Below are 24,684 nucleotides of genomic sequence, written 5' to 3' on the forward strand. Positions count from 1 at the left end.
CATCCAGGGAAAATATCCCGCTTCCTCCATTAACCCATAAGGTGTTTTTACCCTCCCACCAGGTTACTGTGTCACTGCAACAGCCTAATGGTGCAATGGATACCAGGAAGAAAAGCAGGCTGAGTCCAAACCTAAATGAGTGGGGCTTACATAATCAGAGGGTGAGAAAAAGAGAAACTAGAATCAGAGACACGGCCTTTTCAAGGTTTCCAAGGCAGCAAGTGACTGCTTCTCACACAGCATACACCACAATCGTGTTTTCAATTCTACAGCGTCAGCTTCCCCTATGAGGAAGAGAAAAGAAATCCCCTCTCTTTTGAAATGTGAGCGCTTTTGTAATAATAGAGAGAAGGTCTGGGACACTGTGCTCCACATGAGTGGTTGTGGTGATATCTTCATTTATTTGAGATCATCTTCTGACATTTCATTTCGTTTGCAGGCAAGTCATTTGTAACGTTACGTACAAAGGACTTTGGTGCCATGATCTTTAGCTTTTGCCCTGCATTTAATACTAAAGATCACTCAACAACGATGAAACCAGATGGATGAAATTCCTCTCCTGCAAGACATGAAGGCCAATGACGGTATGAAAGATGGGGGGCTGCTTTGTCATTTATTGCTTCATATCCCATATGTTTGTCTGATTGGTGAAGTGAAAGGTCTGTTTATTAATACAATACTTCATGTGAATTGCAAGCAGCTGGAAGGCAAAGAAAAGAGGGAAAAAATCAGCCAGGAAGGCAATGAAATGACTGAGCAGGACAGCCTTAAGGGAGCTCCCAGGAGGCTGCTGAAAACCACATGAGAAGGGCAAGTTTGGATGGCTAAGCCTTCCCTAGCACCATGCTTGGGGCAATAATCTTGGGGAAAAGCGTTCTAGCAGGGGGAAAAAAATATCCTTTTGGTAAAAACACTGAAAATTTCTGTCAGAACACCACAGGGGAAGAAACTGACTCTAGGAAATATAGAAATATTTCCCTGGACAGGTGGATTGCTCTATATAGGTCAAAATTTTGTTTTCTGCCAGCCTTCTTTCTCACTCCTAGAATGACACCAGCTGCACCACCTTGTACTGCTGCTTCCTTATTCCTGAAAGCAATTTTTTCCAGGTGCCAAACCAATCAGAATAATGTAGGTAGCTCAGATGATTACAAGAACCCAGAGCCAATGCATTGGGAGGAGTAAAATCCATAGACAGCATTCCTAGAATCTACACCACCAGGGGACAGACCTCCTGGCCTGACTGTACCACCAGGTATCCCAGGACATCCCTCCCAGCTCAAACAAGTTACAGGAGTGCCTGGAAAAGGTCAATGCTGACTAAAACTGCTTCCTTTTTAGATCAGCTGTTAATGAAAGCTCCTTGTTACCCACGGCCTTGCTGCAGCATGAATGAGCCAGTTAACACACTGATGGTGTGTCAGTGCCTCACTGTATTCACAATTCAAGATTTAATGCTTACTACTGTTAAGGGAAAAAATATGAGTAACTCATTTAGCTAGATTTAATTTCTTTACTCTCTGCAAAGTCTACAAATTAATTCCTCAGTGGATTTCTGTTCCAGCACTTAACCTAATCTTTTCAGACACAACAGAGATAATTTCTCAGTTCCTGCCTTATTCTGAAAGAAAATAGCTCTACAATACCCTGCCTTCTCTGATCTACCCTTGGTAGAGCTCTCACATAGCTATGCCAGATAGAACAAAAAATAATTCTGTAACTTTGGGTGGAATTTGTAATACCACAGAGGTTGGTTTTAATCAGAAAAAAAAAATCTTTGTTCTTCATAGGACCAAGAGCAAACACCACCATGGGGTTTCCCTTTGTGGGTACCCAATCCAAGCACTCATCTAATTTCAGCTAAGGCTGGGGGAAATAACTTTATTTTGCTTTCCTCCACCATAATACCCCAATGTACTTCTTTTCTGTTCTTTACCCAGCTAAATTGTTCATTCACTGTTGAGTCCAACTAACCCTTTTTATAATGTGCTGGTCTTTATAGGTGTGGGAAGGAGGCCATGGAGACTAATGAGACCTGTTATAACTGCCAGCCTGTTACCTGTAGAATCTGGCACTTGGGAAAAACTTCAATGCTATTTTTCCTTATGATGATGAAAAAAGAAAAAAAAAAAAAAAGTGGTGCTGCTTGGCCAAAGGTTTCATGACTGAGGAAATCATCCGCAGCTCAGGGTGAATGCTGGCTTTCTCCTTCCCAATGAGCTCATGTGTGTTCACACATTAGGCTATAAAATTGTTATGTGGAGCATTAGGGCCTCTGGTTTCTCACTGTGAATGACACAGAAGGGCACCTTCTTGCCATGGTAACAAGCCAAAGACAGAGTGTTGTACCCAGAGAACGTACAGAAGTAAGGCTATGGCAGAAGCAGTAAAGGTGGATGCGTTGTTTGTCCGGGAATGTTTTTAGGATACCAGGTAGATGGAGTGGGAAAAAAGACAAAGTCATCACTATTGCCTGTTCACTGCAGAGAATGTGGCAGGATCTGGTGCTTCCATAGACATTGGAGTAGATGCAAAGTGAGGCTGGGATTGCTGAGTGCTGCCACTGGGGTTATGTCAACCAGGAATCTTGAGGTCTTCTTCCTTCAGATGTTTTTTCAAGATATTGTCTTTTACACTTGTAAAACCTCCCATCTATTATTCTTACTTACTTTCTGAATTTCTCCATTTCTCGAGCAGTTGTTTCTACCCCATCCTCCTTAAGACAAGATTCTCTTGAGCCACTAATGCCCCTGTTTAGCCCTTTCTGAGATCAAACTCCTGTTGCCCTTAATGAGTACTTGGCCCAAATCAGGAACGGTGCCAGGATCTCTGGCTCAGGAGATCTCTGAGCAAGACTTCAGCCCAGGTTACCACTTTTATTTTTAAGTAAAACATATCTCCAGTGCCTCCAACAGAGAAGTGTGTGTACTAGCCAAGAGTTTTAATCCTTCCCAAAGGCTTTTTGCAGTTGGTCCAGGCTGGCTAACAAGCCTAGAGCTTTTAAACATCTGCTCTAAGAGCACCATTCTAGCCCTTTGAGTTTGGCCTTACACGTGTTATTTTTGGCCTGTGCTAGTGACTGACATGTTGTCCTGCTGACTGTGTTATTTCACATCCTGGAAATGCTGCAGGCTGTGAGCTACAGGACTCTTGGTTTGGGAAAAAGACAGGTTTCTTCTGTAAATCTCCATAGTCTGAATGTGTCCTAGCAAGAGCCACCTAGCAATGACAAGAGGGAAAAGAAATGAAATGGGTACTGAAAAGCATTAATACATAATAAACAAAATAGTGGCCTAACAGACAGAATTTGATCAGCTGGAATCTCAAATATTGGTGTAGAAGCAGAGTATTTATAGATAGGGGCTGCTCCAGCCCTGTTTAAAAATACTGGCAGAAGTTGGAGGCAGAACTCAGATTACTGTGTAGGGCCAACCTACAGTGCAACATTTGCAATTCTCTGGAAATCTTTGGGATTTCAAGCAGCTTGGGGCAAAGTATACTCCACACACATGGTGCCTGCCATGTGTTCAGCCCTCTCCTCTCAGGAGGCTAACTGCCAGAACTTGTGTAGCATGTGTGAGGATGTGTTTGGATAAAGCATTACTGGAAAGGGAACTTTTGCAAACTTCACTGAGGTTTTTTTTTTTTTTCACCTGAAAAATTTCCACACACACCTCTAACACTGTAGTTGTTCTATAACTCGAGCCCAAATGACGCCACCGTAGAATTTTTAACCTTTGTGACTGTCCGTACATTTCCAGACAGGGAGGGTGTTTTTCTCTACTTCACCAGCTCAAAATTCATCCATCAACAAGTTCAAACATCTATTGCATCTCTTTCAGGTTCCCATTCAGGTGACTCCAACCTAGAGCACACAAAACCTGCAGCAATGGTGTAGAGATTGTGCCACATTGACACTAAATAGCTCCCACTCCCTCAGACACATGAAGAGGTAAAGTGCTCAGAATATTGGGAGGACAGTTGAGTTTGACACAGGTTTCATTGATTCAGTGGATAATAATCCTTCCTCTAGCAATGCAAATAGTCTTGGCAGTGCCCAAAATGTCTCTGTAAGTGCCAAGGAGGTGCCAGCTGTTGACATGGTGGGAGATGGAATTCAGCCTGGGGAATGGGGAGGATAATTTCTTGTGGCTGCAAAACAATAAGGGGTGAAAGGAGAAGGGCAGGAACATCCCTCCAGTTATGTGGGGTTTCCCTGTGTTGACCCCTGTGGACACATTTATTCTCATTTCTCTGAATTTAGCACTTGTTCACTAGCTTTTATTTATTTATTTTATTATTTTCCGTTTGCTTCTTGCGGAGCTTCTGAAGGTTCCTGAGATCTTTCTGTCTGCATATCCTCATATCTACATACCTGCCCCAAACCTGACCCCAAACTACCTCCAGGCTTGATGGGGCTCTGAGCAACCTGGTCCAGTGGAAGGTGTCCCTGCCCATGGCAGGGGGGTTACAACCAGATGGTCTTTAAGGTCCCTTCCAACAACCATTCTATGATTCTGTCAAACCTTTGGCGAAAATTCTGCCAGTTGTCAGCTAAATCCAAGTTTCAGCTGAAGAAAAGGCACAACCATGATTTTAATATTTATTAGAGCACTAGGGAGTCCGCTCAGAAAAGAGACAGCAATAGACTGGAGCAGAGTTCAAGCCTCTCAAAATACAACCAAAATCAACTGCTCAGCACACTGCTGTAGAAAGCCAAGCTCCAGTTTACAGTGTTTGACTTTATTTAAAAATGCAAATGGCTGCAGCCCCCCATCCATCTGATCTGCCAGGGAAGAGGAGTTTGAGGAGGTACAGCAGAGCACACAACAGTGCTTTTGGTACATCTTGTTATGCTGCAGCAGAAAACTCCAAAATGAAGCCTGAAGACTTCATGTATCAATGAACACTGATTTTGCTTTTCACTGAAGGTACAGAAGAAGCTATAAACACATCTGTAAACCCTGAAGAGAGTCCCTGTGCAGTTGTTTGCAGACACTGTCGCCCCAGACGATTAACAAACAGCAGTAATGGGTCTGTATTTGAGCACAACACTGCTGGAGTTAATATCCAGATCCTTCCCTGTTTGGGAAAGGCATTTTCTAGGTGTTTGAAAATGGGCTGGTTAATCATCAAAACTGGAGTCATTCAGGCGAGAGGTACTTCAGAGATGAGACAGCAGGAAAAAAAAAGGCTGCTCTGTTTGCTAAAGATGATAGATTTGACAACATTTTGTTTCTTCTGGAAGACAGGTGCTTTATCTGGGTTGACATTAGGTAGTATGGTCATGTAGGATTGTGTAGACTATTTTATTGATACCGAACACAGGCAAAAAGTTGTGTGGTTTTTTAATTATATTTTTTAAAGAGTCACATTTTGCAAGACATTGTCTATGGATAAAAAGAAACATTGCATAAGCAACTCTTAACAATTAACCAGAATTCTTGCACCAACAGTATGGGCATAAAATCCTCCCCTCTCATTATACCCAATTTGGATTTTCCACACTTGATTTGGATTTCTGCCAGCAAATGCACTGTGCCAACATAATTTTATTTCAACCTTTCCTACTAAAATTGCAAGACAAAAATTTCTGTCAAAGAGCATTGACTGGCCTGGAGAGGTGATGTATGTTGGAGTTTGTGAAATGCTGTGAAGATACAGAACGCTTCAGGAACGCTGCTTGTTCCAACAAGGACCAGAACAGTGGGGACGCACACTCAGAGGCTCGGGGGGGAGGACAGATCTGTGGGGTTGCACAGGAGGCAGTGCTGAGGTGCAGTGATTTGAAGGGAAGAGCTCAAGGGCAGCGTGCTGAGGCATTTGGGAGAGCAGAGCTGCTGTCAGCCCCCAGTCCAGATTTGAATGCATTTGTTACCCTGACAAGGCTAACACTTTCTCTTTTGTGCTAACTTTGGTTCGTTGCAGTGCACATCCTCCCCCTCTCCTTCTTGAGCATCTGCTGAGGTCACATCTTCTCCTCTGCTCCCCCCACCTCCGCGTTTTGGGGATGAACACTCGTTGTTGCTTACCCCATACAGTGCCCAGCACGTGCCCAGCCTCTCCCCCGGGACTGGGACACATGGCATTGCTGGAACAGGATGGCATTTACACTGGAGACAAGGACACTGTCAATCCAGCACAAAGAGAGAGCTAAAGAAGCATCCACACTGTGCATGCTGAGAGGCTTTAGCTGTGTCCAGGCAGCAAGGCCAGCTCAGGACGCTGGCATCCTTCCCTGGGGCTGGGGAAGGACTGGCTGTTTGCTCAGGGTCTGCAGCATATCCGCATGGCTTTGCTGCCACTGGGCCCTCCTCAGCACCTCCCTAGGGGGAGAAAGACATTGGATCAAGAACTGCCCACAGTTTCCGGGCTACATCCTATTTTATCTTTCAAATTCAGGATGAAGGGACAGAAATTAAGTGAGAGCCTGCATGTCCAATGTAACAACTGTCTATTTTTTCTCTGCTACAAGTTCTGGTCTGCTGGACATTGAGCCACCAGCCTTTCCCTGCTGCTTCATTTCTGATGCCTCATGTAAGCCATTCAAAGTCCTTCCAGTACCTGCTCTGGCACCCATGCAGCAGGTTTTCTCTGTTGGTGTAGGCACCTCAGCCTCAGTTCAGTGACAACAGTGGAATTTCTGTCCTGCATATCATTGCCTGGCTTGTACTTGTCATGATCTATATGTACCACCTACAGACAGGGATGGGGAGCTGGCATGCTGGGGAATGCTGCTGTGAGAGCAAAGAGAGCAGGTAGAATCTCTCCAACAGAAAATTCTCACTAGACTAAATCGAAATTAAATCCTTCTTTGTCCTTCCTAAGACCTAAGTAGCCCTTGCTGAAGCTTTTATTTTTCAGCTTAACTCTTCAGGTATCTTACATATTCTCTACCCAGGGAATATCTACTAATAAGGTCGGAACACACTCCTGCAATTTCTTTCAAAGCTAGCTAACACTAATCTATCCCTTAAGGACTCCGCCTTAATTACTATAACTTTACTCCTACTCCTGGCTTATATATTGCTGGCCCATGTTCCAGATTGACGCATCCTTTCCAGATGGGGCAGGTTCTAGGATCTGGGGGAGTGGAGATCATCTGTGAGACAGGGAGAGGAGAAGGAGTAAACAATGGTCAAACAAATTAGTAAATTTCTCCAGTCTACCAGCCCCAAAATTTCCAAAAGAAGGGAATAAAGATGAAGACAAAACAAAATCAGAACCTTGATTTTTGGTCCAGAGAAGGATCCAGCTGACTTATTTTCAGCAAGAAAGTTTCCCTAAAAAATAGCAATTCAGATGGAGTGAGACAATGCATGTGAGCCGACTTAGGCGAACAATACAGACTGGAAAAAGTGAGTGCAGCAGTTTTTATGTCCTAATTTTCATGTTCACATTTTTAAAACAACATACTTCAGTGCAGGCATGCCAGTTGCAGGGGTATGTTTTCAAGTTGAAAAAACTGGTCTCTTCATGCTGAGACAGGAATTTTTACTGAAAAATTGACCTAGAAGTGATTTTTTAACAGAGAGAAAAGTTTATAATGGTAAATAATCCAAAGCTGAAGAAAACTATTTTTTTGAAAAATGCATTTTTACTTCCTCTAAACTGATTTTCTCCAACACTCTTATTTTCTATTTCTGCCATTAAATCCCAAAGTCAGGGTTTTACTGTGCTTCAGCCCTTCAGGCTGTGCTGTTCTGACTCCTCAGCACTCCAAGGGCCTTGCAGGAATTAAGTGCCTCTCACAATAGGACACATTTCTAGGGTGAAGATTTAATTTGGTTTTGGACTGTGTGACTGAGTGGATGAAAAAGCAAACAAGAACTTCCTCACACCCCTCCATCAGTTCTGCTAATGGGAGCTCAAAGAGTAAATGAGTTGATTCGCTCGGTTATGGGTGGGAAATCAACTGAAGCAATCCTCCACCCACCACATGTCCAGCCAAAAGCAATTTAGCCAGCTAGGAAATAAGGAAAACTGGGATGTCCTGCTGGTCCAGGGCAGCCATATGCTGTTATCCTCCCCAGGTAGGAAGGCAATGCCATGAAAGTTCAGATCAGTGGGGTTCCATGGCACCACACTTGTGTTAGAAGAGCTTTACAGTGAACACGAGAGTGTTTCTGGGTTTGGACAGATGGGTTGGTCATGGCTTTCTGCTGCAGCATATTCAATTTATCATTTGTTGAACATACACAGAGCAGTAGTGAGCTACCTTAGCAACTCAATATCCCACAGACTTTCCCTTTCCCTTCTGGGGAATCCTTCAGGGATCCTTCTGTATGGGTCTGTCCAGTGGTAGACCCCCAAATTCTCCCCCTGGATCACAGCAAAAGATACCCACAGCCTGTGTTCTGCTGTCAGTTCTGCAGTCCCCTGCACAGTAAGGGGATACCACAAGGCATTCTTTCCTAAAAACAGGGAGGGGTTGTATCGCCAGCCCAGACAGCTTCCTCACAACACCCACCTGAGGCAGGGTAACACCTTCTTTCAACAGAGATGTGTAAGCTGGCTTGATGTGGACATCCCAGAGGCATATGCAAGCCAGGCTGTCCTGCTGCACAGAACGCAGGGCGGAGCAGGGATGCAAGATGGGACTCCCAAATTTGTGCAGTCACTTTGGTGTGTGCCGTGCCCAGCCCACCCCGGGAAGCAGCTGGGACAGAGCTTTCTTGGGGATCCCAACCAACTCACCCGTGTCTGGTGCACACATTCCCTTAGAGAGTGAGCAGCACGGACAGAAGCACTGCCTGAATTTCCTGCTATCTTTTAGTCTTCTTTGTCAGCAGAACTGTACTTCTGCCCTGGGAATACCCCAGTGATGCATAGCTTCTGCTGATGAGCTAGGATTAGAAGGACTTTACAGAAGGCTGTTTGATTAAGTGGCTATTATCAACTGAAAACTTGGTGCTTCCCATTAAGTACTCTCAAACATGTGTCCTCATTTTACTTATTTTGTGCTTGCAGTATCTTTGGAAGAAGCAGCCTGGCCTTTTTGCCTCATCCAGGCCCTTTTGCCAACACCAATAAGATATTCTGTCTTGTTCCATGCTAGTTTAAGAAATGCAATGCCCTGATGGAGCCCTTCCTTAAAGGTGCTTCTCTAAAATCAGCACATCACCCTGTAGTTTGTCGTGCAAACTGGCCCAACCCCTGTGAACATTCTGGTCCTGACCAAATCCTTCAGCACCTCTCCCCCAAGGCAGCTCTCTCCTTCCAGCCGATCAAAGCCTGCACAACTGACAAAGGACTAAAACAATAACACTCTCACCTTTTGTCTTTGTTTCTATTGCTGTGCCAGTGCAGTTTGATTTGCTCACAGCATCTGTGCTCAGGCTTCAGTGATTTCCCATAATAGCCCAATATACTTTTCATGATCCATGTTCAATTTATACCCACACCCGACTTTAATCCTTTTGTCCAGATCAGTTATTTCATACTTTTATACATCAAATTGCTTTCACCATCTGTTGGCCCAGTTGCCCTACATAAGCCAAACCCTCTGAAGGTATAATTGCAATATTGTTCATAATTTGCCCATTCCCCTTCCTCCCAATATACATAATGACAGCAAAATGAAGAAATAATTTAAATCTAATTTAAATTCCCTTCGGGTTTTTTACACTGTGCTGATCAAAATAGTAGCTAGGGTCCTCAAAAGAAGAAGCCATCCATCTAAGAAGAGCCTTGATGCCCTTGGATAGCTATCTGTGAAAACGAGTGAATTTCTGTAGGACTGGAGCACCATGTACCAGCATTTAGCGAAGTTGATGGCAAATGCTATCAGCACATCAGCATGCTGCTAAATCATTGCACAGAAGAATTCCAATCTGGTTAAACAGGATCTGATTTTATACTGCCACTTCCATGAAATAAACGTACTCAAACATTATTTCTTCTTGTCTTATCTATTTTCATCTCTATTTCAGCCAAAGCTCCTTGTGCTGGGGCTGCGCACTGTGCATCGTGCTTGGGCAGTTTTTCAGGCATCTACAGAGAAAACTTGTAAGCACCAACCTTCTTCCCCAGGGATAACTATTCCTTGAGCTTTGATTTAATTTTTCCTACAGTCAGGAGGCCACCCACAGAGCTCCAGTTTTGCCTGACCTGCTTCATTTCTGCCTCAGCATTAACAGCAAGGGCGCAGAGGGGCATCAGTCTCTGGCAAGATTCATAGGTTATTTCAGACCTGGGTTAGCATTTACCTTTAGGACTTACAATGGAGAGGAAACTGCTGCAGAGCTGGGGTAAGTACCTCTGCCCAGCATCAGAGGCACATGCTCCAATGCAATACATTCCACCAGCACCCAGTCCCGGGAGGAGTAACTTCAGTGGAGATAAATAAGACATGTAATTTCTTGTCCGGCTGTTGCATTTCCCACCGCTTGTTTTAACAATTACACTCTGTGACTTTTTTTATTAAACAACCAAAAAGAATAGATTCGTGTAACCCAGGAAGGAAAATTGCCTGGAGAAATGAAACATACCCAGACTTAATTTTCTCTCCTGCGCTTTTTGGGGTGTTTGAAATGAATGTGTTTTTGTACAGCAGTCAGTAACAAGACCTGTGGTTTTGGCACTTCTTTGCCACGCTCACCTCTTCATCAGCCAATTTTGTTACAAACAAACCCAAGCGGAATAAAAGGCCCCATCCAAGCTGTGGCACAACTTTCTCCTCCTGAAACCAATGGAAGCACTGCCATAGTTTACAACAGGGATTGCCCAAATCCCACAATTATTTCATAGGCAGCTTTCTCCAAACCTTATTTTTAAAGCAATTAATAGAAGGAGTGATTGACCTTTAGCGAGCCATATCCCAGCGGGATTTGTAATCAATGCTTCTTCCAAGTGCTTCTTTGCACTGACTTCCGTACCAATTAGCAGCTTCTTCTACAGAAAGGTTACACAAATACAATTTTATTTCTTCTTATTATTTTTTCAGACAGGGCCAAGTTTTAAGCGGGTGCCTGGACTTAACAGCTTCAATATTGGATTTGCTCTTGTAAAGAACAGGCTGCTTTTAAGACTGACCTGGAAAATAGATATTCAAGGAGCACATATGCTAAAGGAGCTGAGGCACTTCTTTTTGCTTTCAAGACCAGAAGGTTGCACATAAAACACATTCAAATACTCATGACTACAACTTCAATGCTTTTTTAGACAGTGATGATTCTGAACTCAAGACCAGCCTGTTGTAAACAAATAGATCGATGTGAAAGCCTATTCATTTGTTCAACTGATGCACCTTTGAAACAAAAATAAAATGTAGAAGAATAAAATTGAACTTTCTTTCAAGACCAAATAGAGAAGATACTGAGACATCAACCTTCCCTCTAGAAACATCTCTGTTTAATTCCAATTCAACAAAATGTAACATGGTATATCATGGTCCTGCCTTCGGGATAGGGAGGAGAATCGGAAAAAGGTAAAACTCGTGGGTTGAGATAAGAACAGGTTAATAAGTGAAAGAAAATAAAATATACTGATAATACTATCCACAAGAATAACAATAATACTTATAATTGTAATGAACATGTTAAAAATGGGGAAGATTGGGAAGGGAGAAAGGTTAGGGGGAATAAAGGCTTTTGTCCCACAGGATGTGCGAGTCATTAAAATGCATCTCTCTATACCTGGAATATTTCTCTTGTGAGGGACAGAAATACAATCTCCTTGAAACAGCTACAACAGTTTTGTTGGGGGTATTTTTTTAACAGGCAGAACAAGCTGAATTTTCCCTAGTACAGTTATTTCTGTTGGAATTGGTGCCTGGCAGAGCAGGACCCTCATGGCTGGGGCAGGATGGGTCAAGACCTCCAGGGAGGAAACTGGCGCTTCAAAGATCAAGGACATTGATAAAGTTGAAGGCTTGGAGGAATAAGTGCTCAGTGTTGCCACTGCTACTGAGTTTCAGGGCAATTTTTAAGGCAACATCTAGGTTATAAACATGAAAATATGGCATTCCAGACTCGCAGCCATCTGAACGTGGCTGACGGTGAATGCTCATTTCTATCATTTCTCACCAGGGAGAGTATTGATTTCATTTCCCACACTACACTAGTCACTTGACCAAGCTGCAGTCCATTATTTAATGTGTTAGTCACGCTGGCTTGTGGGGGCCTGTGGTCTGTAGTCTATCATATGGTGACCTTTATGGTGACTGGCATAACCTTAATCATGATAGAAAACGCTGATATAGAGGTATTCACATCATTATTTCTAGCACTGGCAAAAGGGTTGTTGAAGGAGTAAGGTATGAGTAGAGTGGCATTTATTGTTCCATGTGGACAAGTGTAGTGATTTGTTGTACAGTTTAATGTTTGGGGTTTTTTTTAGGACAAGGACAAAAAAGTTTCCTGCAGAGGCAGCTGAGAGGAGGTAAATGCTCCGTTTTAGGTGAAGGAGTGCTCAGAATAGAGGTATCAAGGCTGAAATTCCTCACATTAACTGCTTGCACAGCTTTTCCCAGCAACTTCATTCCCCTCCAGAAGCACAGAGCAGAGAGTCTGAACCTCAAAATGAGGGATGAGCCAGTGACATTGTGAAGTCCTGTAAAAGCTTCATGTTTGTTACACTCAAGATGGAAGATGCTCAAATACTCTGGGAGCACACAGATATTAAAAATGGCCAGGAGAGCCCAGCCCACAGGGAGTTTGCAATACAAGCAGCTGACCTATGAGCTGGAAGGTCTCTGCTCCCATGAGAGGCCCTAATAGCACAAACTATTTTCCATTGAGACCAGTCTCACCCCTCAATGTCCTCCATGTGTAAGAAATAAATGAAAGGATCGATATTTTTCCATGCTAATTCTTCCATTTGTTAGCCTTCCTTGTAATCTTTGAACTCTTTCTACCTTCCAAACCATCCTTCCCTTCTATAAACATTATCACCTGTCCAAACATTTTGCAGTTATTACATGAGCTGTATCAACATCCTCCAGAGCAGTAAGAAGCTGTGATTGATGGTGAGATCCTCCCCACTGTGAAGGGTTAACCTGAATCTTAGGTGCCATTCAAGCTCCCAGGCTGACCCTCAGTGGAAATTAATAGCTTGTATCTGTGTATTATTCCTTTCCAGTACATTGTCAAATCATTTCATCTGTGTTTAAATGGATCAGTGGTTTTCATCTTCAGTGTTTCCTCATTCCTCTTTTGGGTTTTACTAGTTCTTTGTTGTTTGTATGTGTTTTTAAAATCATAGAAGAAAGTTCTTTTGTTCATTGCTTTTATTTTTATTTCATAAGGTTTTCATAAAGTTGGAGGTAAAGGACAGACATCACATTAACAGATCTATATTGTCTTCCTCCAACTAAAAAAGTGGACCACATCTATGCCTTTTATAAGTTGCATTACAGACACGGTAGTGTCATCATTTGCAGTTAATCAAAACATGCCAGTTGGGCACAGATTTCCTAAACACATGTATCAGTCTTATTTGTCATGCAAGTCATAAATTTAAACTGATGCATCTGTTACAACCATTGGTGCAGGAGATGGAAAAGATCCATAGGGAGGCTTTCAGCTTTCCATTTACTGCTAAAGTGGAACAGAACTCTATCAGACGTATTATTATTGTCATTATTATTTAATATCCCCCTCTGCCTCCCCTGTGCATTAGCCACTTAACAGAAAGCACGAGTGCAGCCCTTGTCTCAGACTGCTTGCCATCCAAGTGACAGACTGGTGTCCAAGGGACAATAATGCATATTTCAAAGAGGATGGCCAGGATCCTCCTGGAATGACTGCATGGTTGCTCAGGAGAGGGGGTCCAGCTGGCTGGTGGACACAGAGGGATTTGGGGGTTGGGTTTGCTGCTGAAATGTAAATATGATGGTGCAGCCATGAGTTTTCAAGAATGGCATGATGGTGAATGAATTCAAGGAATGATTGTGAGCACTGATAACTTCATTAGTACAGACACCAAAGAGTGACAGAAAGACAGAAGTGTAATGAAATATATTGCAGATGCTGAATAACAGAGAGATGATAAACTGACCCAAGTGCTGCTGTAAACCCCATCCTTAGGCCTGGGTTCAGATACTCTGCAAGGCCTGGGCAGTGTCTAAGCCCTCAGGCTTGCATTAGCCATGCTTCTAAGCTCAAGAACGTCTTTCTTTCAGCGGTGCTCCTGACAACTCCGGTTTGAAGCTTGTTCTTGTGATGTTTCTGCAGGACTCACATGCTTGACTTGGGAAAAAAAATCCTTTCTTCATTACACTTTGCAGGTTACAGAGTTAACAAGTTTCCAAGAAAACCTTATGTACCTCAACCTTGGGCAAAGGCAGGGGACATTCTTTGTGCTTCCAGGTGACCTCTGGAGCCCAGTGATGGCCACATTCATCACCCAGATGAGCATTCCTCGGGAAAGCATACTTTTAATCTGTCCAGACCTTAATGAGTTATCTACAAACCATCAAATATTTCACATTCCATATGGATCGTCCGGGTTTCCTAAACGACACCATCAGCTGGGGTGGCTGCAAGGATCATAAATAACTCCCTCAGTTTAATGAGTTACAGTCTGAGGAAAGGCTCCTCTACCAGGTAATGAGTCACAGCTTCACTTTGTTGTAATCAGCTGGGACACTTGATTTACTGTGAGGGCTACCTGTATTAAAACTACTCAGAGGCTATTGAGGAAACCCAAACAGACCCAACCTACCACAATTTAATCTCCCCACAAATAAAACCTACTCATAAATCAGAGCCAGCATGTAAATGTGTCCCTCTAATGCTTCTATTAGGAAACCTAAACCCACAAAAAGCTCTGTAGGATGTGAAAACTGTGGTAATGTCAGTGTTACCAGGCTGATTCATAACACACAAGGAGCGGTAAGGTGCATTCTGCTGGCTAAATAATCAAGATAGAGCAAGCAATTTGACAGATATGTTGATGTCTCCATTTTCATTTTGAAACTTAAAATGGACATATTTTCACACTTTTATTGACCTTCCCAGAAAAACACAGAGAAAAATTATAGATAAAGCTGTTAAAATTGTCATTGTAGTTTTCACTTACTGAAAGGAGAATTCTGATAGAAAATCCAGCAAACAAAGCATACTGCTTTTAATAAAAAATGACATAAAAAGCTGAGTTGCACAGAAATACGTGTATTTATTTTGGCTGAAGTATCTCTTTTGATCAGCTCTGGCAATGAGCTCTTCTCAAGCAAACAACAGCAATAGTTCACGGAGGGTCTGTTCAGCTTGATTGAGAAAAGGCATGCTGATACAATGGAATGACTGGGGTGACAGTCACTCTCTTGAATAATCATTATCATATTGTGTTGTCCAGGTGGTAAAACAATCTCCACATAGAGGAGAGCTGAGACTGAGCCTTGGTTCAGGAGAAAGCAGCACCTCCAGAATTTCAGTCCAAAACAGACCACGTAGGCATTGCTGCAATTTATGTAAGTCAACAAAGCTGAATATTTAAAAAGCTGTATCTTTTGTAAAGACCTTGATTCTCATTCTCTCAGCTGATGTACTACTTCAGTTCTCTATTCCAGAAAGGCATTTTTAATTTTGTACGAAAGAGAAGAATCAAGATGCTTCTTGTCAAAAGATTAATGATATATGTCCACGGGGAGGAAGTTATGCAAGGAAGTTTGGTTGAGTACACTGGTTGTCTTAAGCTGCCATGCTCCATTTTGCTTCAATGTGATGTGCACAGACTATTAATAATAGTAAATTATTGCATTTGGGACAAAAATTCAGGGAACTAATTTATAACAAAATCTGCATTCAAGCCATCTCTCAGTTTTCACATACTGGTCATAAATCAATGAAGAGACATTTATGATTGATTTACAGGAGAGTTTTATATTACCATAGATACATAAAAATAATAGTGGCCTTCCAAACAACTGTCCTTCATCCTAATTATGCAGCCAAACATATCCTTCATAATTGACAGTTGGGATGTTTCTCTCAGAAAAGGGACTTTGAAAGTTAGAAAGGGAGCTAAGGTGTGGGTGCAAAGGTAGATCCTGAATGATAGTTTCAAGTGTTTGTTGTTAGGCTGTGGGAAATAGTTCCCATCCTTGTGGTGTCAATATGGGTTGTGGTGTCTTTATGGCACCAGATCCCACTGAGCTCTAGGGAATATCCCTGAAAACAACATCTCAAGGTCATTTCTCTCTCTAGATTAGGTCCTGTCTGTAACTTTCCTGTGTAAGTGCATATGGTCTCCTCTGGGAAGATGAACAATTTTAGTGGCAGAGTGAATCCCATCTCTTGATGTCCCGTCATGAGTTTAAAAAGCCAGAACTACTTTCTTGATTTAGAGGGGAAGGACATTTAAATGAGTAGTGAGAGATTATTTATTTTTCAATCCATTTGAACTAGCCATCCCATTCTCTGCTGTGAGATAATAATTAGCATCCAAATCGCCACTGCTGCCCCCTCAGCATTAGCAGAATGCCATTCTTGCCTTGAGGACAGCCCTTCACACTGCAAAAATGTAGGAGATAGAAACTGTGTCTTTTTCTCAATGAAAAATAACTGCTGAGGGCTCACCAGCAGGCCACTCTACCCAAACAGCAAACATTCATCTGAGAGCTTTCAGGATATTTCCTGTAACCCAATTATTTTCTTTTTAAAATAGCAATGAAAAGTGGAGCAGGAACGTAACGTTGTTAAGAACCTGTCAGGCTTTGCCTCTCCTTGTTGCTCCATTTTCTCCATGCTTACTGAACACTCTAGAATTAGCATCAGGCAAGGCTTGAGAAGCATCAAGATAACAAGCTCACAAATCTCCTTTAATGACACCTTCCTTTCCCATACCCTGACTTTTTTTTACAGGAGAGTTGTTCTGTTATATCAGCCAAAATATGGGCTCCATTGCTTCACAGTAAGTAAATGAATAGGACATTTTTTCCTTGAGGGCCTTGCTTATTTCAAGGTCAAGTAGAGCAACTCTTTGCTGCCTTACTGAGGCACTCTCAAATAACTTGGTTTTATTCTTTGACCTCCCATTTCATTGCCCTGTTTTCCTACTGGAGGTCAGGCCAGGAGCAAGTGAATTCCCTTTATCTTTCAGTGATTTAGCAAAGTTCCAGGGAGGTCAACAACTCCTCTCTCCCCTGCATTCCTCCATCCTGCATTTTTATCATTGCTTCAGGGATATTGTACTCCTTCATACCAGACATTGTAAGCATCCTTCGTAAGGGGAAGTTCAGCCTCTAGGACCACAGGGATGAAAAGGATGCAGAAGGACTCTGGTGCTCTTTGGATAAAGTTTTGCCTGCAGACCCTTAGGAATGCTCTGCAAGGTCTTCAGCCAGTCTTCTGCAATGACTTCAGTAAAGGCTTCCCTCACACTCAAGTCTTCATATCAGATGACCATTGCCTTAAATATCAGTTTGTGTACTCAGACATTACTTACTACAAGAGGCTGGTAAGGACATTTCAGTTTCACATAGACATGAAGTAATATAGGGATTCTGTTAATTCTAAATGCTTGAACCAATAAAGCACAATAAACCACTAAACCCTCAATAAAATAAGTTTAAAAAAAACTCAATTCCATTCTTGAAGTTCCTTCTTGCTTCCATTAGTCTGTGTGCAAACCTTTGAGGACCAAATGCTGTCAAGAATGCTGAAACTCAATTCTAACAGGCTATTACAGTAGAGTACAAGACAGAAGTAAAACATTTAATTTTGGCCAAAATGCTCACTATATACTCATATTGCTGCCATTTTTCAAAGACACATTGTTACTAATCAGTATGAACCTAAAAGATTACAACTCAGCTCAGGGTTATGTGTCCAGCCAAAAAGATTGTGACTGACCTTATGGTGCCCAGAGGCATTGGTACAGCTAAGGTGACAAAAGGGTGTTCTTTTACATCAAGCTCACCCAACTGAAATTACATAAGTATATAAGGTAACACCCAACAACACAGTTAGCTGCTCTTAGGATGAACTTACTGAATTGAAATAGGGTCATGCATCGGTTGAAGGGGTGGGAGAACTCAGTTCTGGCCAAGAAAAAAAAAAAAAAGCAATAAAAATTCTCATTTATGGGAGTTGCTTTTGTTTTGAGGAGCTGTTCCACAACATCACAATGCTGTCAGTGCAGCTTCTCCCTTTTCTGTCTGCACTGTCCTACTTTGTGTTTGCTGATTGCCTTGATTCTTTAATGGAAAACACAGGCCACTATTTTAATTGTCATCTATCGTCATTCAGCTTCCCACTCTCCCATGAACACCTTTACCTCAGCCTGAGAGACGGAACACCCTCCACACTGGCTCACTTCATCTGTGAGTACAGTGTGTCTTAGAGAGACCTTGGTACTACAGATTCACCACAAAATCACCACAGGAAAGTCTCTTCCATTGGAAAGAAACAGCTAACCCAGAAAAACCCTAAGCCAGGTTTTTACCAGCTCAGAGATGTTAATAAAATCTATTCTTCAAAGAGATACAACAGTCATTTCAATAAACCCAGGAACCAGTATCATGAGACAAATACATGCTTTACATTATGTCTAGAGAAAAAATATGACTGTGCTGAAAGCAAGCAATGTTTGATTGAAAGTGTTCATGCCAAGCTGCAGGATCCACTGAGAATGTGGTCATGGGCAGTAAATAAAAGGCTCCAGGAGAAGTCAGCCCATGCACCCATGGCTGGATTTCAAGATGCCACTGAGTATCACTGTAAACAATTTCTTTATTAAGGGTACAGTCTGATTTACAAGTACTGGGTCCATCAAGTCCTCTAGCACGAAGTGTCAGGGCACAAGTGTTCAGTGTCTGGGTGGAACTCCACTTGCTTACAAAGTGTTTACAGCTCCCTTGGTCCAAAGAACTTCACAAACATTCATATAAAAGCTCTGCTACATTTTGCTTTTAAATGAAGTTAATTACAAGGTGGACACGTAGAAGGACCCAAATTGTGTCCAGCTAACACAAAAAAAACCCAGAGTAAGGCATCAAAATGAAATCACAGCAATGAACTTTGGGCTGACCCACTAATATTGATGCTCAGAGTTGGGCAGAAGTGTCTGTGTGTCACCAGCAGCTGCAACTGTGTGAGGGCTTGGTGTGACTTCCTACACAAAAGATGCCACCATCACTCCTTGTGCTACCCCACCACCTGGACAATGAATTCGTACAGACTCCAGGGAACACTGCCTTCTGCCGCATCATCAGCCACGGACGGGTCTGGCCAAGAATATTTTCCAGAGTGTGACAGTGACAGGAAAGCAGAATATTTGTAATAAGGCGTTACTACCATGAGTAAGTATCCTAGTTGTTTCACAAATGCACATCAATGTGTAAAATACCCATGACATTCCCTTTTTGACTGATTAAATGGAATTATCTTCTAGAATTAGAGCTTCAAGGTCTCATCCTTACTATAAAGAAATTAAATATTTTTATTGTATATTGACTTACAGTTTGGACAAGCATTGCTTTATGAGATGCTGATTAATAGGAAAGCAGCAGTCTATTGTCCAGTAATTTACTTTTCATTTTCTGATTCTGCAAATTAACTTTCCTACTAAATGAGGCGTTAGGCTGATGTCAATATTTGCAGGTACTCCACAATTATACTGTGTTTGCTAAATGACATTGCTTTAATTCAAAAGTCATTCTGATTTCCATTTAGACCATGATCCTGCTGGGTGCCTAGTTCTGCTGTAAAAGTGTCGCATGCCCTCAGGTCTCATGGAGTCAGTGGCACTAGAGATTATTCAGCTGCCTTCAGATCCAAGTCTCATTTATTTGGGAAATCGTAATTAGAGGTTAGAGCCAGGTTTATGCAATGTGGATTTTAGACAAAACACCCAATTCCTGCATTTAAGAATCTACTCTCTTTTTTAACTCTTTTTATAGATGGAGATTTCAAGGTGAACTTTCACCTCTTGTTAAACTAATGTGTCCTAATTTTCTGCAGTTTTTAGCTTCAGTGAGGTGTTCCCTGTCCTTTCATCATGTGGGGGAAGGAACAGCTATCTAATCTGCTTGTCTGAAGGAAATGCCTTTTTAATGAGTCCAAGTCTCCAGCAGGACTCAAAATAGCAAGGCAGTAAAGTCAGAAGTGTTTATAGAAAGAAATTGCTTTAAAACTGTTATTGTCATGGTATCTTGGAAATGACAGCTGCTGATACAACCACAAGCTGCCCCAGTCTCACTCTCCTTACTGCCATACACCCCTGGCTGATGGGCACACTTATACCCCCATTCTACACCGGTAGATGATTAAAATCCCTTCCTGTCTCCTCCCTCCTGTACCAGCTGATCCACAGGGTTTTACACCAGAGAATCACAAAACATAATTTCAAAGCCATCCCAAGGAAAAGCCTCTTGGCTAAAGCCCTGGGATCTCTTTATTTATCTACATTTTCCTCCTTGTACTCTGAACATATCTGAAGTTATTCCTTATTTTCTTAATATGTAAGCCTTCCCTCAGACAAATGCACCAAGCAGGACCAGTCAGGGGGGCAGATCTGGTGCCAAGGGGATATGATTTACGTTACATGCAAATCTGTTTTGGCAGCACATGAGCTCTCCTTTCATCCAAATGGCTTAAAGCAAATGGAAACTGGCCCGAACATGGATACACTGTCCTGGAAAGAAACCCAAATGGTTGTAGTCAGAGACTGGTATCTGAGACAGCTGTGCCTGATTTTTAACTTCACTGGTGGGATTTTGAGTGGAGCAGAATGCAAACCTCTCAGGAACATTATTTTCCTGTACCTAATGCAGCGCTGTGACATCCTCACAGCCAGGTGAGAGCATCTCCTCTGCCAGAGCAAGGGGCAGAACAAGTGTCAACCCGGCAGACTGAGGCAAGCATGCCTGAGGGCGGCTCTCACGATGATGCTCCTCAGTCACCCTTGCAATTATGTCAGATTAGCAGCGATTTACAGCTGGGCTGGCACCCAGGGCCACAGGGCAGGAGAGCAACCCCAATGCTGCCCAAACACCTGTCTAAAACCATAGCCATGGGGAGGGGTGAGGATGCAGACACTTGGGTGAGTGTCAGACTGCAATAGCTGCTCCTGACCTACAGCAGTTGAAAGGAGAGCAGTGAAGTGCAGTCACCCTGTAGAGAACATCCAAAGCAGTTTTGGTGGCAGAAGTCAATAGTTATGGTTGCACCACTGCCTTGGTTGGAGTTTTTTTTAACATTTACCACAGGTCTTCTGTAAGACCATTGTCTTCTCTTAGCACCTGTTCTTGGTTTTCCCTGCTACATCCTCAGCAAGAATAGGTACACTGCTCCAGTAAGGCTGTACTGGGTGAGGCACACATTAGCTCCCTGGACTGTAAAATATGTCTGGAAGGTTTGGGAATACAATTCCAATGGCAATTGTAGAGATGCCTAATGATACAGCTCAGCTGCTTGCTTTGGCACATTTCACAGGAGCGGTTTCCACCAGCTCTGCTGAAGGGAAATCATCCTCTCCTGTTCCTTCTCCTGTTACCCACACTGCTGATGCTCCAGCTTAGATTTTCAGTTTGCACTTTTCCCCCTTGAGGTGTAAGATACCAGTCAAGTACTGCACTAAGGTCCTCAACCTTCACAGCTCTCTCTCAGTTCTTCAGTGCCACACACCCCACATACCACAGGCAATGACTACACATGGATCAAAAAAGTTATGCCTGCCTAGTATCAAGACACACGATTACACAGCTAATTTGCAGTAATATTAACCATGAACAGGAGGGGAAAAAAGTGAACTAAAGCAGAAATTGTTTCAGCGTGGTGACAGATTAAGAAAACTCTGCCTGCTAAGGTTACCCAGAGGTGAATGCTGGGCAAAGCCCACAGGAACTCAGCAAGGAGATGTCCAGAGACAAGATGTAATGAGGTGGTCTTAGGGGAGCTGGCTTGTTTAAGATTGGAGTGACCAGCCTTATCTAGGGCAGCACGCTGCCTCCCAGCAATGAACGTTGGAGTGTTTATAAAAACCTGACAAGGTATCTGCAAGATATTTAGTGCAAATTACTGCAGGCGGAAACGCTTGCTTTGGTTGGGGAAACAGCTGAGAACTGTGCTGGCAAAACTGCTGAGCCCTGAGGAGATGGGACTATTCTAGCTATAGACTCATTTTTCATTCTAGGCTAATGATAATCCAACAACATTTGTATTCCACACATTAGTAGTTAAAGCTGAGTCAGTTTAGGCCAGAAAAACTGTTTGGGTATAGGAATAATTAACTATTAAATCCAACCAGGTCACTTGTCCATCCTTGAAGCATTCTACTGAGATGTCTCAGGAATGTGGTCTGTTGAGAGGTGGCAAAAAGCAAACTCAGGTCTACCAATGTACTTGAGTGGAGATGCAAGACCCTCACTCTTTCTTTCAGCAGAGCAACCTAGGAGGAATTTTTCTAAAGGAATTAAGTGTTTTGCTCTTCTTTACAACATAAAGAAGAGAAAAAAATCCAGGCATTCTCTTTTGGACAGAAACTGAACTGAAAATTGTATTCTGCTGCAATAAACCAAGCAACCAGATGTTTCAGATAATTAGTATTAGAGACAAATTTTTCTAGCAGCTGTTTTTTCTTTTGAAAGACAAGCAGTGTATCAGCCTGGACAAACTCTTCCAACAGGATGTCTAAGACGTGATCAAGACACAAGATGTCATTTGCATATATTACATATATATATTCTCAAGAGCTTTAAAGCATCAACTTGAATATTGGTAACTGCAGTAGCACATGCAAAAGTTCACTTCTGCCTCCAGATATATTCTTGAAACTTATATGAGTTTTCAGAGCTTTTCTGCCTTTAGCATCTAACCTAGAGCAGGCAAAAGTTGACTGGAAAGAGCAGCATGCCCCAAAAATGTGTATTGGTTCTGTTGTTTTTTTTCAAGAAATGTTAAGACTTCCCCTAGCATAATTCTGTATGTTCAAGTATTTTAAGATACACCACTCTGTTTTCACCTATTTAAAAGTCTGTGAGCTTGTCCATCCTGTTCATAACGCACTACAGCATCCACCTAGAGCAAAGCATCGGTCTAGCCATGCTAATTGAATTAGTCTGTGAATTCACCCATCTAGAGATAGAGACCTTGCTAGCTTCCCAACTTCAGAATTTTCATAGAAGAGGTGCCTAAATAAACATTTCAGGAAGGAGATGAGCACTTTTTTTGTCTAAAGAGATTTCCGGAAAACTTGCCTTTTTGGGGTTTCTTTGGTGGAAGAACCAGTTTTTTCAGGATAGAAAACAAACACCTTATGAACTGGCAGAAACCTGTATGGAAGAGCCAGTTTCTCATGGCCTCATGCAAAAACTTTGGCAGTTGAGGCCTCAGGTAGTTTCTAACGTGCATCTTGTGAGGCTTGCAATGTCTGGAGGACTGATCTGTATCTCATTAAAATGAAGACCACTCATTTACAAGTACCAGACTGCTCTCCCCACTAATTGTTTGATAACTATGCCTCAGGCCATTAATGTTGGGAGACTGTGTCCCTGGGGTAGACTGGATTATTGACACCTATTGATGTGGCCCAGACTTGCTGGAATAGCTGTAGCAAGACAAAGTTCAAGATGGGAAGGACCTGTTGGCAGCTGATGAGCAAAGGGCAGCAACTGACTGTGCCAGGTCTCTCCCTTTTCTTTCCAAGCAATGGTTTGCAGTTCTGCTGGGGCAATGTGCACCAGCTGGTCTGAGCAAAGATTCATCAACCTGGGTGGAGACTCTGTTCAGAGATTTTCAGCATCGCGTTTACTAAGGTTACTCGCGTAAAAATAGGGCAAAATAAAAAGCCCCCAAAGGTGATAATATTTTGGGAGAAGAAACTCGAAAAGAGTACAGGAAGAAAAAAGGGCTCATTCAAAATATCAGTTCTCTTGACTTTCTGGTGATGACTGGTTTATGCCTTGAAAATTAGAACGGTCTTAAGTGCCACTTTCAAAGGTATCTTCTGATGTGTTCACGAGCTTCAAGGCCTCCTCTACCTTTGAAAACGAAATTTAGGATGCAAATTATGGGTATTTTTGAAAAATGTAACCTGTGTTTCCACAGACAATTCTTCCTGTCAAAGGCCATGAGCATCCCAGTACTAAATGGATCATGGATTTAAAGCTCCACATAACTCGGAGTTTAATAACACAAGGAAGTAGAACAGCAGCCCCCAGTGTGGGTCCAGAAATGAACTAGATTTGAATGTGAAGAGTGAAACAGATCAGGTTTTGCAATTATGCTGACAAGGAATGTGATCTGTAATAGTAGAAGTGAAGATTAGTGGTTTTTAACAGAAGATATCTCTTGAAATTAGAACTCGAGGTGGGGCTGACCACAAAGGGCACCATGGAAGGCAGGTGGCAGGGACACGAAGCAGGGCCAAGGCTGGTGCACATGGCAGCGGCAGCGCGACGCAGGTCACCTCCAGCCGCTCATTTCTTCTTACATTTAATTTTTGTGGGGCCTCCGTTTCCCTTTGAAAAGGGGCCCCTGAAGCTCAATGGAACAGGGGACACACGCTGGCAGGGAGCCGCCGGCCCGGTCGATGCGGGGGCATCCTGCCCTCAACCTGCGGGAAGAATCCCCGCTCCCGGCGCCAAGCGGCAGCATCCCCGCTCCCTCCGCTCGCGGGTGCGGGGCCGCAGCCGGGGGGCAGCGGGGTCGGGGCGGGCGCTGCGGCCGCTCCCCCCGCCGTGCCCGGAGCCCGGGACGGGGTCGCCCCGCCCGCCGCGGAGCCTCCGCCAGCCCCGGCCCC

The 24,684-nt window shown here is 42.9% G+C and overlaps 1 long non-coding RNA gene across 1 annotated transcript; it reads left to right on the forward strand.

Annotated features, from left to right (window-relative positions):
• The first annotated feature begins 419 nt into the window (after nt 1-419).
• LOC121669906 lies at nt 420-11,497 on the forward strand. The gene is made up of 2 exons (XR_006017930.1): nt 420-584; nt 10,946-11,497. It is a non-coding gene; the product is annotated as an uncharacterized LOC121669906 (long non-coding RNA).
• The last annotated feature ends 13,187 nt before the right edge of the window (nt 11,498-24,684 follow it).

This window comes from Corvus kubaryi, unplaced genomic scaffold (genome assembly GCF_017639235.1).
Source record: "Corvus kubaryi isolate FWS band 111438036 unplaced genomic scaffold, C.kubaryi_AGA036_p1.0 37394, whole genome shotgun sequence".
Lineage (NCBI taxonomy): Eukaryota > Metazoa > Chordata > Aves > Passeriformes > Corvidae > Corvus > Corvus kubaryi.